Source organism: Rhamphochromis sp. 'chilingali' (genome assembly GCF_963969265.1).
Source record: "Rhamphochromis sp. 'chilingali' genome assembly, chromosome: 10".
NCBI classification, from domain to species: Eukaryota; Metazoa; Chordata; class Actinopteri; order Cichliformes; family Cichlidae; genus Rhamphochromis; species Rhamphochromis sp. 'chilingali'.
The window spans coordinates 1,781,844-1,798,268 of NC_137937.1; positions in this window are offsets into that span (position 1 = coordinate 1,781,844).

Genomic DNA, 16,425 nt, shown 5'->3' on the forward strand with positions numbered 1-16,425 from the left:
CTGGCCAGGCTTTCAGAGCCTGGGAGAGGTCCACCCAAATAAAGGGTGGCCAGGTGGCCCTGTGTGTGTTTTTTCTGTTTTCGTTCATACGCCTGGGGGGCGGTGCCAACCATCACGAGGGCTGGCCAGGTTTTCGGAGCCTAGGGGAGGTCCACCCAAATAAAGGGTGGCCAGGCGGCCCGGTGCCGGGTGTTTTTTTTCTTTTATAATTTATCCGCCTGGGGGGCGGTGCCAACCCATCACGTGGGCTGGCCAGGCTTTCGGAGCCTGGGGGAGGTCCACCCAAATAAAGGGTGGCCAGGCGGCCCGATGCCGGGTGTTTTTTTTCTTTTATAATTTATCCGCCTGGGGGGCGGTGCCAACCCATCACGAGGGCTGGCCAGGCTTTCGGAGCCTGGGGGAGGTCCACCCAAATAAAGGGTGGCCAGGCGGCCCGGTCCGGGTATTTTCTACGTTCATTTGCGCGTCTGGGATGCGGTGCCACCTCATCATGTCGTTTCTGTTCTCATTGTCATCCCCCATTATTGATCAGGATGAGCAGCATTTCATTTTCCTCCTCGACTGCCTTTTTGTGTTATACATTTCATTGTTTCATCTATGCTTCCTCTTCTGACCTGTCTGTGTATTGTATGTACCGTCAGAAAGGTCCCATTTCACTGCAGGCAACTGCAAGTGACAAACTGCAAGTGACAAATAAAAGCTTCAATCAATCAGGAGGGCTGGCCAGGCTTTCAGAGCCTGGGGGAGGTCCACCCAAATAAAGGGTGGACAGGTGGCCCTGTGTGTGTTTTTTCTGTTTTCGTTCATACGCCTGGGGGGCGGTGCCAACCCATCACATGGGCTGGCCAGGCTTTCGGAGCCTGGGGGAGGTCCACCCAAATAAAGGGTGGACAGGTGGCCCTGTGTGTTTTTTCTGTTTTCGTTCATACGCCTGGGGGGCGGTGCCAACCCATCACGAGGGCTGGCCAGGCTTTCGGAGCCTGGGGGAGGTCCACCCAAATAAAGGGTGGCCAGGCGGCCCTGTGTGTGTTTTTTCTGTTTTCGTTCATACGCCTGGGGGGCGGTGCCAACCCATCACGAGGGCTGGCCAGGCTTTCGGAGCCTAGGGGAGGTCCACCCAAATAAAGGGTGGCCAGGCGGCCCGGTCCGGGTATTTTCTACGTTCATTTGCGCGTCTGGGATGTGGTGCCACCTCATCATGTCGTTTCTGTTCTCATTGTCATCCCCCATTATTGATCAGGATGAGCAGCATTTCATTTTCGTCCTCGACTGCCTTTTTGTGTTATACATTTCATTGTTTCATCTATGCTTCCTCTTCTGACCTGTCTGTGTATTGTATGTACGGTCAGAAAGGTCCCATTTCACTGCAGGCAACTGCAAGTGACAAACTGCAAGTGACAAATAAAAGCTTCAATCAATCAGGAGGGCTGGCCAGGCTTTCAGAGCCTGGGGGAGGTCCACCCAAATAAAGGGTGGCCAGGTGGCCCTGTGTGTGTTTTTTCTGTTTTCGTTCATACGCCTGGGGGGCGGTGCCAACCATCACGAGGGCTGGCCAGGTTTTCGGAGCCTAGGGGAGGTCCACCCAAATAAAGGGTGGCCAGGCGGCCCGATGCCGGGTGTTTTTTTTCTTTTATAATTTATCCGCCTGGGGGGCGGTGCCAACCCATCACGTGGGCTGGCCAGGCTTTCGGAGCCTGGGGGAGGTCCACCCAAATAAAGGGTGGCCAGGCGGCCCGATGCCGGGTGTTTTTTTTCTTTTATAATTTATCCGCCTGGGGGGCGGTGCCAACCCATCACGAGGGCTGGCCAGGCTTTCGGAGCCTGGGGGAGGTCCACCCAAATAAAGGGTGGACAGGTGGCCCTGTGTGTGTTTTTTCTGTTTTCGTTCATACGCCTGGGGGGCGGTGCCAACCATCACGAGGGCTGGCCAGGCTTTCGGAGCCTGGGGGAGGTCCACCCAAATAAAGGGTGGCCAGGCGGCCCGGTGCCGGGTGTTTTTTTTTCTTTTATAATTTATCCGCCTGGGGGGCGGTGCCAACCCATCACGTGGGCTGGCCAGGCTTTCGGAGCCTGGGGGAGGTCCACCCAAATAAAGGGTGGCCAGGCGGCCCGGTCCGGTATTTTCTACGTTCATTTGCGCGTCTGGGATGCGGTGCCACCTCATCATGTCGTTTCTGTTCTCATTGTCATCCCCCATTATTGATCAGGATGAGCAGCATTTCATTTTCCTCCTCGACTGCCTTTTTGTGTTATACATTTCATTGTTTCATCTATGCTTCCTCTTCTGACCTGTCTGTGTATTGTATGTACGGTCAGAAAGGTCCCATTTCACTGGAGGCAACTGCAAGTGACAAACTGCAAGTGACAAATAAAAGCTTCAATCAATCAGGAGGGCTGGCCAGGCTTTCAGAGCCTGGGAGAGGTCCACCCAAATAAAGGGTGGCCAGGCGGCCCTGTGTGTTTTTTCTGTTTTCGTTCATACGCCTGGGGGGCGGTGCCAACCATCACGAGGGCTGGCCAGGCTTTCGGAGCCTGGGGGAGGTCCACCCAAATAAAGGGTGGCCAGGCGGCCCGGTCCGGGTTTTTTTTTTTTCTTTTATAATTTATCCGCCTGGGGGGCGGTGCCAACCCATCACGTGGGCTGGCCAGGCTTTCGGAGCCTGGGGGAGGTCCACCCAAATAAAGGGTGGCCAGGCGGCCCGGTGCCGGGTGTTTTTTTTCTTTTATCATTTATCCGCCTGGGGGGCGGTGCCAACCCATCACGTGGGCTGGCCAGGCTTTCGGAGCCTGGGGGAGGTCCACCCAAATAAAGGGTGGCCAGGCGGCCCGGTCCGGGTTTTTTTTTTTCTTTTATAATTTATCCGCCTGGGGGGCGGTGCCAACCCATCACGAGGGCTGGCCAGGCTTTCGGAGCCTGGGGGAGGTCCACCCAAATAAAGGGTGGCCAGGCGGCCCGGTCCGGGTATTTTCTACGTTCATTTGCGCGTCTGGGATGCGGTGCCACCTCATCATGTCGTTTCTGTTCTCATTGTCATCCCCCATTATTGATCAGGATGAGCAGCATTTCATTTTCCTCCTCGACTGCCTTTTTGTGTTATACATTTCATTGTTTCATCTATGCTTCCTCTTCTGACCTGTCTGTGTATTGTATGTACGGTCAGAAAGGTCCCATTTCGCTGCAGGCAACTGCAAGTGACAAACTGCAAGTGACAAATAAAAGCTTCAATCAATCAGAAGGGCTGGCCAGGCTTTCAGAGCCTGGGAGAGGTCCACCCAAATAAAGGGTGGACAGGTGGCCCTGTGTGTGTTTTTTCTGTTTTCGTTCATACGCCTGGGGGGCGGTGCCAACCATCACGAGGGCTGGCCAGGTTTTCGGAGCCTAGGGGAGGTCCACCCAAATAAAGGGTGGCCAGGCGGCCCGGTCCGGTATTTTCTACGTTCATTTGCGCGTCTGGGATGCGGTGCCACCTCATCATGTCGTTTCTGTTCTCATTGTCATCCCCCATTATTGATCAGGATGAGCAGCATTTCATTTTCCTCCTCGACTGCCTTTTTGTGTTATACATTTCATTGTTTCATCTATGCTTCCTCTTCTGACCTGTCTGTGTATTGTATGTACGGTCAGAAAGGTCCCATTTCACTGCAGGCAACTGCAAGTGACAAACTGCAAGTGACAAATAAAAGCTTCAATCAATCAGGAGGGCTGGCCAGGCTTTCAGAGCCTGGGGGAGGTCCACCCAAATAAAGGGTGGCCAGGTGGCCCTGTGTGTGTTTTTTCTGTTTTCGTTCATACGCCTGGGGGGCGGTGCCAACCATCACGAGGGCTGGCCAGGTTTTCGGAGCCTAGGGGAGGTCCACCCAAATAAAGGGTGGCCAGGCGGCCCGGTGCCGGGTGTTTTTTTTCTTTTATAATTTATCCGCCTGGGGGGCGGTGCCAACCCATCACGTGGGCTGGCCAGGCTTTCGGAGCCTGGGGGAGGTCCACCCAAATAAAGGGTGGACAGGTGGCCCTGTGTGTGTTTTTTCTGTTTTCGTTCATACGCCTGGGGGGCGGTGCCAACCATCACGAGGGCTGGCCAGGCTTTCGGAGCCTGGGGGAGGTCCACCCAAATAAAGGGTGGCCAGGCGGCCCGGTCCGGGTATTTTCTAAGTTCATTTGCGCGTCTGGGATGCGGTGCCACCTCATCATGTCGTTTCTGTTCTCATTGTCATCCCCCATTATTGATCAGGATGAGCAGCATTTCATTTTCCTCCTCGACTGCCTTTTTGTGTTATACATTTCATTGTTTCATCTATGCTTCCTCTTCTGACCTGTCTGTGTATTGTATGTACGGTCAGAAAGGTCCCATTTCACTGCAGGCAACTGCAAGTGACAAACTGCAAGTGACAAATAAAAGCTTCAATCAATCAGGAGGGCTGGCCAGGCTTTCAGAGCCTGGGGGAGGTCCACCCAAATAAAGGGTGGCCAGGTGGCCCTGTGTGTGTTTTTTCTGTTTTCGTTCATACGCCTGGGGGGCGGTGCCAACCATCACGAGGGCTGGCCAGGTTTTCGGAGCCTAGGGGAGGTCCACCCAAATAAAGGGTGGCCAGGCGGCCCGGTGCCGGGTGTTTTTTTTCTTTTATAATTTATCCGCCTGGGGGGCGGTGCCAACCCATCACGTGGGCTGGCCAGGCTTTCGGAGCCTGGGGGAGGTCCACCCAAATAAAGGGTGGCCAGGCGGCCCGATGCCGGGTGTTTTTTTTCTTTTATAATTTATCCGCCTGGGGGGCGGTGCCAACCCATCACGAGGGCTGGCCAGGCTTTCGGAGCCTGGGGGAGGTCCACCCAAATAAAGGGTGGACAGGTGGCCCTGTGTGTGTTTTTTCTGTTTTCGTTCATACGCCTGGGGGGCGGTGCCAACCATCACGAGGGCTGGCCAGGCTTTCGGAGCCTGGGGGAGGTCCACCCAAATAAAGGGTGGCCAGGCGGCCCGGTCCGGGTATTTTCTACGTTCATTTGCGCGTCTGGGATGCGGTGCCACCTCATCATGTCGTTTCTGTTCTCATTGTCATCCCCCATTATTGATCAGGATGAGCAGCATTTCATTTTCCTCCTCGACTGCCTTTTTGTGTTATACATTTCATTGTTTCATCTATGCTTCCTCTTCTGACCTGTCTGTGTATTGTATGTACGGTCAGAAAGGTCCCATTTCACTGCAGGCAACTGCAAGTGACAAACTGCAAGTGACAAATAAAAGCTTCAATCAATCAGGAGGGCTGGCCAGGCTTTCAGAGCCTGGGGGAGGTCCACCCAAATAAAGGGTGGCCAGGTGGCCCTGTGTGTTTTTTCTGTTTTCGTTCATACGCCTGGGGGGCGGTGCCAACCATCACGAGGGCTGGCCAGGTTTTCGGAGCCTAGGGGAGGTCCACCCAAATAAAGGGTGGCCAGGCGGCCCGGTGCCGGGTTTTTTTTTTTTCTTTTATAATTTATCCGCCTGGGGGGCGGTGCCAACCCATCACGAGGGCTGGCCAGGCTTTCGGAGCCTGGGGGAGGTCCACCCAAATAAAGGGTGGCCAGGCGGCCCGGTCCGGGTTTTTCTTTTCTTTTATAATTTGTCCGCCTGGGGGGCGGTGCCAACCCATCACGAGGGCTGGCCAGGCTTTCGGAGCCTGGGGGAGGTCCACCCAAATAAAGGGTGGCCAGGCGGCCCGGTCCGGGTATTTTCTACGTTCATTTGCGCGTCTGGGATGCGGTGCCACCTCATCATGTCGTTTCTGTTCTCATTGTCATCCCCCATTATTGATCAGGATGAGCAGCATTTCATTTTCCTCCTCGACTGCCTTTTTGTGTTATACATTTCATTGTTTCATCTATGCTTCCTCTTCTGACCTGTCTGTGTATTGTATGTACGGTCAGAAAGGTCCCATTTCACTGCAGGCAACTGCAAGTGACAAACTGCAAGTGACAAATAAAAGCTTCAATCAATCAGGAGGGCTGGCCAGGCTTTCAGAGCCTGGGGGAGGTCCACCCAAATAAAGGGTGGACAGGTGGCCCTGTGTGTGTTTTTTCTGTTTTCGTTCATACGCCTGGGGGGCGGTGCCAACCCATCACGAGGGCTGGCCAGGCTTTCGGAGCCTGGGGGAGGTCCACCCAAATAAAGGGTGGACAGGTGGCCCTGTGTGTTTTTTCTGTTTTCGTTCATACGCCTGGGGGGCGGTGCCAACCCATCACGAGGGCTGGCCAGGCTTTCGGAGCCTGGGGGAGGTCCACCCAAATAAAGGGTGGCCAGGCGGCCCGATGCCGGGTGTTTTTTTTCTTTTATAATTTATCCGCCTGGGGGGCGGTAGCAACCCATCACGAGGGCTGGCCAGGCTTTCGGAGCCTGGGGGAGGTCCACCCAAATAAAGGGTGGCCAGGCGGCCCTGTGTGTGTTTTTTCTGTTTTCGTTCATACGCCTGGGGGGCGGTGCCAACCCATCACGAGGGCTGGCCAGGCTTTCGGAGCCTAGGGGAGGTCCACCCAAATAAAGGGTGGCCAGGCGGCCCGATGCCGGGTGTTTTTTTTCTTTTATAATTTATCCGCCTGGGGGGCGGTAGCAACCCATCACGAGGGCTGGCCAGGCTTTCGGAGCCTGGGGGAGGTCCACCCAAATAAAGGGTGGACAGGTGGCCCTGTGTGTGTTTTTTCTGTTTTCGTTCATACGCCTGGGGGGCGGTGCCAACCCATCACGAGGGCTGGCCAGGCTTTCGGAGCCTGGGGGAGGTCCACCCAAATAAAGGGTGGCCAGGCGGCCCGGTCCGGGTGTTTTTTTTCTTTTATCATTTATCCGCCTGGGGGGCGGTGCCAACCCATCACGTGGGCTGGCCAGGCTTTCGGAGCCTGGGGGAGGTCCACCCAAATAAAGGGTGGACAGGTGGCCCTGTGTGTTTTTTCTGTTTTCGTTCATACGCCTGGGGGGCGGTGCCAACCCATCACGAGGGCTGGCCAGGTTTTCGGAGCCTAGGGGAGGTCCACCCAAATAAAGGGTGGCCAGGCGGCCCGGTCCGGGTTTTTTTTTTCTTTTATAATTTATCCGCCTGGGGGGCGGTGCCAACCCATCACGAGGGCTGGCCAGGCTTTCGGAGCCTGGGGGAGGTCCACCCAAATAAAGGGTGGACAGGTGGCCCTGTGTGTGTTTTTTCTGTTTTCGTTCATACGCCTGGGGGGCGGTGCCAACCCATCACGAGGGCTGGCCAGGCTTTCGGAGCCTGGGGGAGGTCCACCCAAATAAAGGGTGGCCAGGCGGCCCGGTCCGGGTATTTTCTACGTTCATTTGCGCGTCTGGGATGCGGTGCCACCTCATCATGTCGTTTCTGTTCTCATTGTCATCCCCCATTATTGATCAGGATGAGCAGCATTTCATTTTCCTCCTCGACTGCCTTTTTGTGTTATACATTTCATTGTTTCATCTATGCTTCCTCTTCTGACCTGTCTGTGTATTGTATGTACGGTCAGAAAGGTCCCATTTCACTGCAGGCAACTGCAAGTGACAAATAAAAGCTTCAATCAATCAGGAGGGCTGGCCAGGCTTTCAGAGCCTGGGAGAGGTCCACCCAAATAAAGGGTGGCCAGGTGGCCCTGTGTGTTTTTTCTGTTTTCGTTCATACGCCTGGGGGGCGGTGCCAACCCATCACGTGGGCTGGCCAGGCTTTCGGAGCCTGGGGGAGGTCCACCCAAATAAAGGGTGGCCAGGCGGCCCGGTGCCGGGTGTTTTTTTTCTTTTATAATTTATCCGCCTGGGGGGCGGTGCCAACCCATCACGTGGGCTGGCCAGGCTTTCGGAGCCTGGGGGAGGTCCACCCAAATAAAGGGTGGCCAGGCGGCCCGGTCCGGGTATTTTCTACGTTCATTTGCGCGTCTGGGATGCGGTGCCACCTCATCATGTCGTTTCTGTTCTCATTGTCATCCCCCATTATTGATCAGGATGAGCAGCATTTCATTTTCCTCCTCGACTGCCTTTTTGTGTTATACATTTCATTGTTTCATCTATGCTTCCTCTTCTGACCTGTCTGTGTATTGTATGTACGGTCAGAAAGGTCCCATTTCACTGCAGGCAACTGCAAGTGACAAACTGCAAGTGACAAATAAAAGCTTCAATCAATCAGGAGGGCTGGCCAGGCTTTCGGAGCCTGGGAGAGGTCCACCCAAATAAAGGGTGGCCAGGTGGCCCTGTGTGTGTTTTTTCTGTTTTCGTTCATACGCCTGGGGGGCGGTGCCAACCCATCACGAGGGCTGGCCAGACTTTCGGAGACTGGGGGAGGTCCACCCAAATAAAGGGTGGCCAGGCGGCCCGGTCCGGGTATTTTTTTTTTCTTTTATAATTTATCCGCCTGGGGGGCGGTGCCAACCCATCACTGGGGCTGGCCAGGCTTTCGGAGCCTGGGGGAGGTCCACCCAAATAAAGGGTGGCCAGGCGGCCCGGTGCCGGGTGTTTTTTTTCGTTTATCATTTATCCGCCTGGGGGGCGGTGCCAACCCATCACGTGCGCTGGCCAGGCTTTCGGAGCCTGGGGGAGGTCCACCCAAATAAAGGGTGGCCAGGCGGCCCGGTCCGGGTATTTTCTACGTTCATTTGCGCGTCTGGGATGCGGTGCCACCTCATCATGTCGTTTCTGTTCTCATTGTCATCCCCCATTATTGATCAGGATGAGCAGCATTTCATTTTCCTCCTCGACTGCCTTTTTGTGTTATACATTTCATTGTTTCATCTATGCTTCCTCTTCTGACCTGTCTGTGTATTGTATGTACGGTCAGAAAGGTCCCATTTCACTGCAGGCAACTGCAAGTGACAAACTGCAAGTGACAAATAAAAGCTTCAATCAATCAGGAGGGCTGGCCAGGTTTTCGGAGCCTAGGGGAGGTCCACCCAAATAAAGGGTGGCCAGGCGGCCCGGTCCGGGTTTTTTTTTTTCTTTTCTAATTTATCCGCCTGGGGGGCGGTGCCACCCCATCACGAGGGCTGGCCAGGCTTTCGGAGCCTGGGGGAGGTCCACCCAAATAAAGGGTGGCCAGGCGGCCCGGTCCGGGTGTTTTTTTTCTTTTATCATTTATCCGCCTGGGGGGCGGTGCCAACCCATCACGAGGGCTGGCCAGGCTTTCGGAGCCTGGGGGAGGTCCACCCAAATAAAGGGTGGCCAGGCGGCCCGGTGCCGGGTGTTTTTTTTCTTTTATAATTTATCCGCCTGGGGGGCGGTGCCAACCCATCACGTGGGCTGGCCAGGCTTTCGGAGCCTGGGGGAGGTCCACCCAAATAAAGGGTGGCCAGGCGGCCCGGTCCGGTATTTTCTACGTTCATTTGCGCGTCTGGGATGCGGTGCCACCTCATCATGTCGTTTCTGTTCTCATTGTCATCCCCCATTATTGATCAGGATGAGCAGCATTTCATTTTCCTCCTCGACTGCCTTTTTGTGTTATACATTTCATTGTTTCATCTATGCTTCCTCTTCTGACCTGTCTGTGTATTGTATGTACGGTCAGAAAGGTCCCATTTCACTGCAGGCAACTGCAAGTGACAAACTGCAAGTGACAAATAAAAGCTTCAATCAATCAGGAGGGCTGGCCAGGCTTTCAGAGCCTGGGAGAGGTCCACCCAAATAAAGGGTGGACAGGTGGCCCGGTGCCGGGTGTTTTTTTTCTTTTATAATTTATCCGCCTGGGGGGCGGTGCCAACCCATCACGAGGGCTGGCCAGGCTTTCGGAGCCTGGGGGAGGTCCACCCAAATAAAGGGTGGCCAGGCGGCCCTGTGTGTTTTTTCTGTTTTCGTTCATACGCCTGGGGGGCGGTGCCAACCCATCACGAGGGCTGGCCAGGCTTTCAGAGCCTGGGAGAGGTCCACCCAAATAAAGGGTGGCCAGGTGGCCCTGTGTGTGTTTTTTCTGTTTTCGTTCATACGCCTGGGGGGCGGTGCCAACCCATCACGTGAGCTGGCCAGGCTTTCGGAGCCTGGGGGAGGTCCACCCAAATAAAGGGTGGCCAGGCGGCCCGGTGCCGGGTGTTTTTTTTCTTTTATAATTTATCCGCCTGGGGGGCGGTGCCAACCCATCACATGGGCTGGCCAGGCTTTCGGAGCCTGGGGGAGGTCCACCCAAATAAAGGGTGGCCAGGCGGCCCGGTGCCGGGTGTTTTTTTTCTTTTATAATTTATCCGCCTGGGGGGCGGTGCCAACCCATCACATGGGCTGGCCAGGGTTTCGGAGCCTGGGGGAGGTCCACCCAAATAAAGGGTGGCCAGGCGGCCCGGTCCGGGTTTTTTTTTTCTTTTATAATTTATCCGCCTGGGGGGCGGTGCCAACCCATCACGAGGGCTGGCCAGGCTTTCGGAGCCTGGGGGAGGTCCACCCAAATAAAGGGTGGCCAGGCGGCCCGGTCCGGGTATTTTCTACGTTCATTTGCGCGTCTGGGATGCGGTGCCACCTCATCATGTCGTTTCTGTTCTCATTGTCATCCCCCATTATTGATCAGGATGAGCAGCATTTCATTTTCCTCCTCGACTGCCTTTTTGTGTTATACATTTCATTGTTTCATCTATGCTTCCTCTTCTGACCTGTCTGTGTATTGTATGTACGGTCAGAAAGGTCCCATTTCACTGCAGGCAACTGCAAGTGACAAACTGCAAGTGACAAATAAAAGCTTCAATCAATCAGGAGGGCTGGCCAGGCTTTCAGAGCCTGGGGGAGGTCCACCCAAATAAAGGGTGGCCAGGCGGCCCGGTGCCGGGTGTTTTTTTTCTTTTATAATTTATCCGCCTGGGGGGCGGTGCCAACCCATCACGTGGGCTGGCCAGGCTTTCGGAGCCTGGGGGAGGTCCACCCAAATAAAGGGTGGCCAGGCGGCCCGGTCCGGGGTGTTTTTTTTCTTTTATTTTTTCTTATTAACGTGTTGGCTGTCCAGCCCCACGCATGAGGCGATCCGCGGTAGCTCGTTAACGGGGATTTGCAGTGTTGTGGCGTTAACGTAATTTCAGATTAACGCTGACAGTACTAGTGGGACAACAATGAATATGACTGCACATTTACTCCGACAGCATCCTAGTGCAAAGACAAGTGGAAGCAGACAAAAACAACAAGCACGCATGCTACAAACTTTACCCGAGTCATTTAGACAGCCGTTAGCACATGATTCTCCTTATGGGGACCTGATATGTTTAATATGCTGCTGAGAATATAGCCCAGAAGAAGCGTAGAGTATAGCTTTTATTTTGGAAAGAGCCATTTCTCTGTAATAAACTCTCTTTTCCAAGGATAAGTGATTTCTCCATCAAATAGATTTATTTTTTTATTACTTTGTTGTTTCAGCAACATTAAATTTAAAAACTCTACTTATGAGTTAAAATATATATTTATAATTTTAATAAATGACAAATTAAAAAGGCATGAACATTTTTTTTGTATCGAAAAATATCGAACCGTGACACCAAAGTATCGAACCGAACCGTGAATTTTGTGTATCGTTGCACCCCTAATATATATATATATATACACACACACACACACGACTGCGCTCTTCTGGACAGAGATCTCCGATGTTATTCCCGGGATCTGCTGGAGCCACTCGCCTAGCTTGGGAGTCACCGCACCTAGTGCTCCGATTACCACGGGGACCACCGTTACCTTCACCCTCCACATCCTCTCGAGCTCTTCTCTGAGCCCTTGGTATTTCTCCAGCTTCTCGTGTTCCTTCTTCCTGATATTGCTGTCATTCGGAACCGCTACATCGATCACTACGGCCGTCTTCTTCTGTTTGTCTACCACCACTATGTCCGGTTGGTTAGCCACCACCATTTTGTCCGTCTGTATCTGGAAGTCCCACAGGATCTTAGCTCGGTCATTCTCCACCACCCTTGGGGGCATCTCCCATTTTGACCTCGGGACTTCTAGGTTATACTCGGCACAGATGTTCCTGTACACTATGCCGGCCACTTGGTTATGGCGTTCCATGTATGCCTTGCCTGCTAGCATCTTGCACCCTGCTGTTATGTGCTGGATTGTCTCTGGGGCATCTTTACACAGCCTGCACCTGGGGTCTTGCCTGGTGTGATAGACCCCAGCCTCTATGGATCTTGTGCTCAGAGCTTGTTCCTGTGCTGCCATGATTAGTGCCTCTGTGCTGTCTTTCAGTCCAGCTTTGTCCAAACTCTGGTAGGATTTCTGGATATCAGCCACCTCCTCTATCTGCCGGTGGTACATACCGTGCAGGGGCCTGTCCTTCCATGATGGTTCCTCGTCTCCCTCCTCTTTCTTGGGTTTCTGCTGCCTGAGGTATTCACTGAGCACTCGGTCAGTTGGGGCCATCTTCCCAATGTATTCTTGGATGTTCGTTGTCTCATCCTGGACTGTGGTGCTGACACTCACCAGTCCCCGGCCCCCTTCCTTCCGCTTAGCGTACAGCCTCAGGGTGCTGGACTTGGGGTGAAACCCTCCATGCATGGTAAGGAGCTTTCTTGTCTTGATGTCAGTGACTTCTATCTCCTCCTTTGGCCAGCCTATTACCCCAGCAGGGTACCTGATCACGGGCAGGGCGTACGTGTTGATGGCCCGGATCTTGTTCTTACCATTCAGCTGACTCCTCAGGACTTGCCTGACCCTCTGCAGGTACTTGGTGGTTGCAGCTTTTCTAGCGGCCTCTTCATGGCACAAGGAAGCACAAGGTCAGAAATATGAAGACCCTTAGCTATAATAGTGGGATGCCTTGCCTTTACAGGCATAGCTGCTCTACTAAGCCTACCTCCCAGCAGTGTTGCCAATTTAGCGACTTTTTTTCTAAAAAGCGACTAGCGACAAATCTGGCGACTTTTTCTGGTATTACTGGAGACTTATTTATGACGACTGTTTGACGTGAAAACGCATATCGCTCTTACTCTCAACAAGCAGCGGTGCTGCCTTGGGCACCTCACCCGTGCCAAAGCGCTCACTGGCAGAGGATAGTCCTCCCCCAGCTGCTATCAGGGCAGGAGACGTTCACACCTGTGCGTCCAAACGGCAAATGAATCGCGCATGAGCGAAGCCGCTGCTCCCGCACTGACTGTAACACAGTCAGTTCTTCTTTTACTGTTATGCTGTTTTGTGGATCACAAGGTTTAAAACTACTTATAAACACACACTCTCACACACAAAGTAACTCCACCAGAGTGCCAATTTCGGGTCACTCGGATCAAGGAGCAGGGTTGGAATTGTGACATTAAAAAACAGTAATTGCTAAAAGAAATTTAATTTGTAGTTCTAAATAACACAACACTGACTCATACTGAGAGGAGACTGTCAAAGTAAAACAGGAGGTACACAGGGGCCCAGACAGGAGGGGAGGAGAGAACAGGGGGAGAGCACAGACATAACAGACTGGGGGAAACATGAGATAAAACACAAGGAGGAGAAACGAGGCATGGGGACTCACAGATGTGTGGAAACACATGGGGTAAGGTCACGAGGGGAAATCTCATAAACATTACTGAACAACCTATGAATCATAGAATAAATAAAGAACAAAATACGAAAACACAAGATAACTAAGAACGGTGGGTCAAAATTACCCCAGAGATCTGTCTTGGGGCCCCTTCTTTTCATTATCTACCTTCTGCTTGGACACATTTTCCGTAAATACAATATCCTGTTTCAGTGTTATGCCAATGACACCCAGCTTTATCTGTCCACTAAAACTGATTCTGCTCTTCCCCCATCCTCCCTCACCCTCTGCTTAGCCGAACTAAATTCATGGTTCTCTTCTAATTTTCTCAAACTGAATAGTAATAAATCCGAGCTCCTCTTGGTAGGCACTAAATCAACATTATCCAGAACCAACAGTTTCTCTGTTACTATCAATAACTCGCCGGTCTTCGTTTCTTCCTCTGTGAAAAGCTTGGCTGTCATCCTCGACAGTACTCTATCTTTCGATTCACACTTTAATAATGTCACTTGGTCTGCAAATTTTCAATTGTGCAACATTAATCGTCTCCGTCCTTTTCTCACCCCACATGCCACAGCCATTATTGTCCATAGCCTTGTTACTTTCCCGGATTTCACTTCTTACTCAAAAATCGATCCACAAGCTCCAACGCATCCAGAACTCTGCTGCCTGTATCATCACCAGGACCCCTTCTATCCACCACATCACTCCTGTCCTGCAGCAGCTTCATTGGCTTGACAGTCTGCAACTCTCTTTTAAGCTTTTCCTCAATATTTTCTTTGGTCACACTAGACTTAAAGCTCTCTTTCAGCTGTTTCTCCTTATTACTAAGTTCTAGCAGCAAACTCTTGAATCTAAGAATCCATGCAACCATCCTTTTCAGACGATGCCAAGAAGAAAAATAAGTGATGAACTTCATTGCACCATCTTTGTATTCATTTGCATCAACAGCATTAACTAAAGTGGCCATTTTAATCTCTGGATCATTTGAAGAGATCTTTCCAAAATCAAGGTTCACTGGACAATTAATTTCTGGTTCAGCAAGAAACTTTGGCCCTGTTAACCAGGAATCATCCTTCAAAAAGGATTGCACCTTGACTCCCCTAGAAGCCAGATCAGCTGGATTTCATGATGTATTAACATATCTCCACTGAGAAGGTTTGGACACTTTAAGTATCTCGGTCACCCGGTTTGGGACAAATACTTTAAACCTTGAGGTTTCATTTCTAATATACTGCTACATCGAGGTACTATCAGTCCAAAATACTGACTCCTGCAAATGCATTTGCAGCTCTTTTCTCCACATCTTATCCATTCTACTCGCAACCAATGCAGCTGTCAACTCCATGCGAGGAATGGAAGTTTGTTTCAGTGGAGCCACTCTTGCTTTACGCATTATAAACGCACAATGGACTTGATTCTGGGTGCTGGGCAACAACAGGTAAGTGACTGTGCTAGGGCTGTGCGATATTACCAAAATCTCATATCCCGATATAAGAATTCTATCGTCCCGATAACGATATAAATCACAACAATGTAACATTTTCTGTAAATTCTGTGAATCTCGACTTGTGTGAAGTGTTTCCAGCTGTGCGTCATGTAGCTGGAGTCGAGTGTTTTAACGATGCATGAAACGATACATTTTTAGACATAAGTTGTAACGGCGCCGTTTTCTTTGTGAGTATTTATTACACGGCGTGCTGCGGGGAAAAGCCTGTTCTAACGTTTGAGTCTAAGGTTTATTTATTAGCACCTGGCGGCTCTTTTCTACTTCTCACCCGTAAATAATCTGCTCTTTCACGTGATTCAGTTTATTTTGAAAAGTCTCAACAGGATCTTGAGCTTTATTGTGAAAGGTTTATGTGGAACATAAACAAGCGGACACGCAATGGTTTTACCGTCATTATTGCTAACCACAACTCATAAAAACAGGCGCTTGTCTGTCCGTAGTGTGGCTATATAAAATATAAGAGAAAGAGAGAACTTTAAGAAATTAATATAGCTGCTACAGTAACCATCAAAACGATGAAAAAATATTGCTGTAAACAGTTTATTTTGCGACACCACGAAACAAACAATAGCGTAAAATGAAACGATAGATGTTTTTATATCGTCATCCGATATATATCGTTATATCGAACAGCCCTAGACTGTGCCATAACCCTCCTCTCTTGCATCTGCGAAGTGATGTAACCGAGCAGAAGCAACATCTCCAAAGTTAGGTTTAAAGCACCGGTTAACCTTAAAATCTGCAAGAAGGCAAAGATCATTCCGCCAAACTGTCCATTCTTTTCCGACAGTAACTGGCAACACATCATCCCAACCTGTTACGTGTCTGCAGGCTGCATGTTTTCTTTCCCTCCCCTTTTGTTTGCCATTCCCTTAGGTCGCAGACTGCAGGCTGATGTCAATCTGTGTGACGTCCAACTAATTAGAGGAGGGAGGCCCTGATTGGACAACCCAGGAGTGAAACCCTTGATAAGGAGACTCACCTGTGGCTGGGTGCGGCTCTCTTCCCTCCTTGAATTGTTTGACACATGTGTGACGGGTTCCTGCTGTCTTTCTTTTGTTTGATGATTGTGGTGGGAGTAAAGTAGACTAGGTAAGTTTGGGGACCCCATATACTTACTCACGTAGAGTCTTTGTGTTAGAAACACTAGGTAAGTAGGTTGGTGCCACCCATGTAATTTTGAGCTTGTTTTAAGTTGAGGTTTAGGGTTTTTCTCTCCTGTTTGTTGCTTTTCTAGGATAATAGCTCAGCTCAGCTAAGTTTTGGTTTTGTCTTTTTGGTGTTTTTTTTGGCACAACCTAACTGTCCCTTTTCCCCCACATTTGTTGTTTGAGTCTGGGTTGTTTATTTTGTGAGCGCTGCCATTAAACCTTCTTTTCATAACACCTGTACTGAGTTTCCGGAGTTGTTGTGTTATCCCCTCTTGCCCTCGGGGAGACGTAACACAAGTGGGGGCTCGTCCGGGATATTTGGACATTTTAGTAGAGACTGAATGTCAG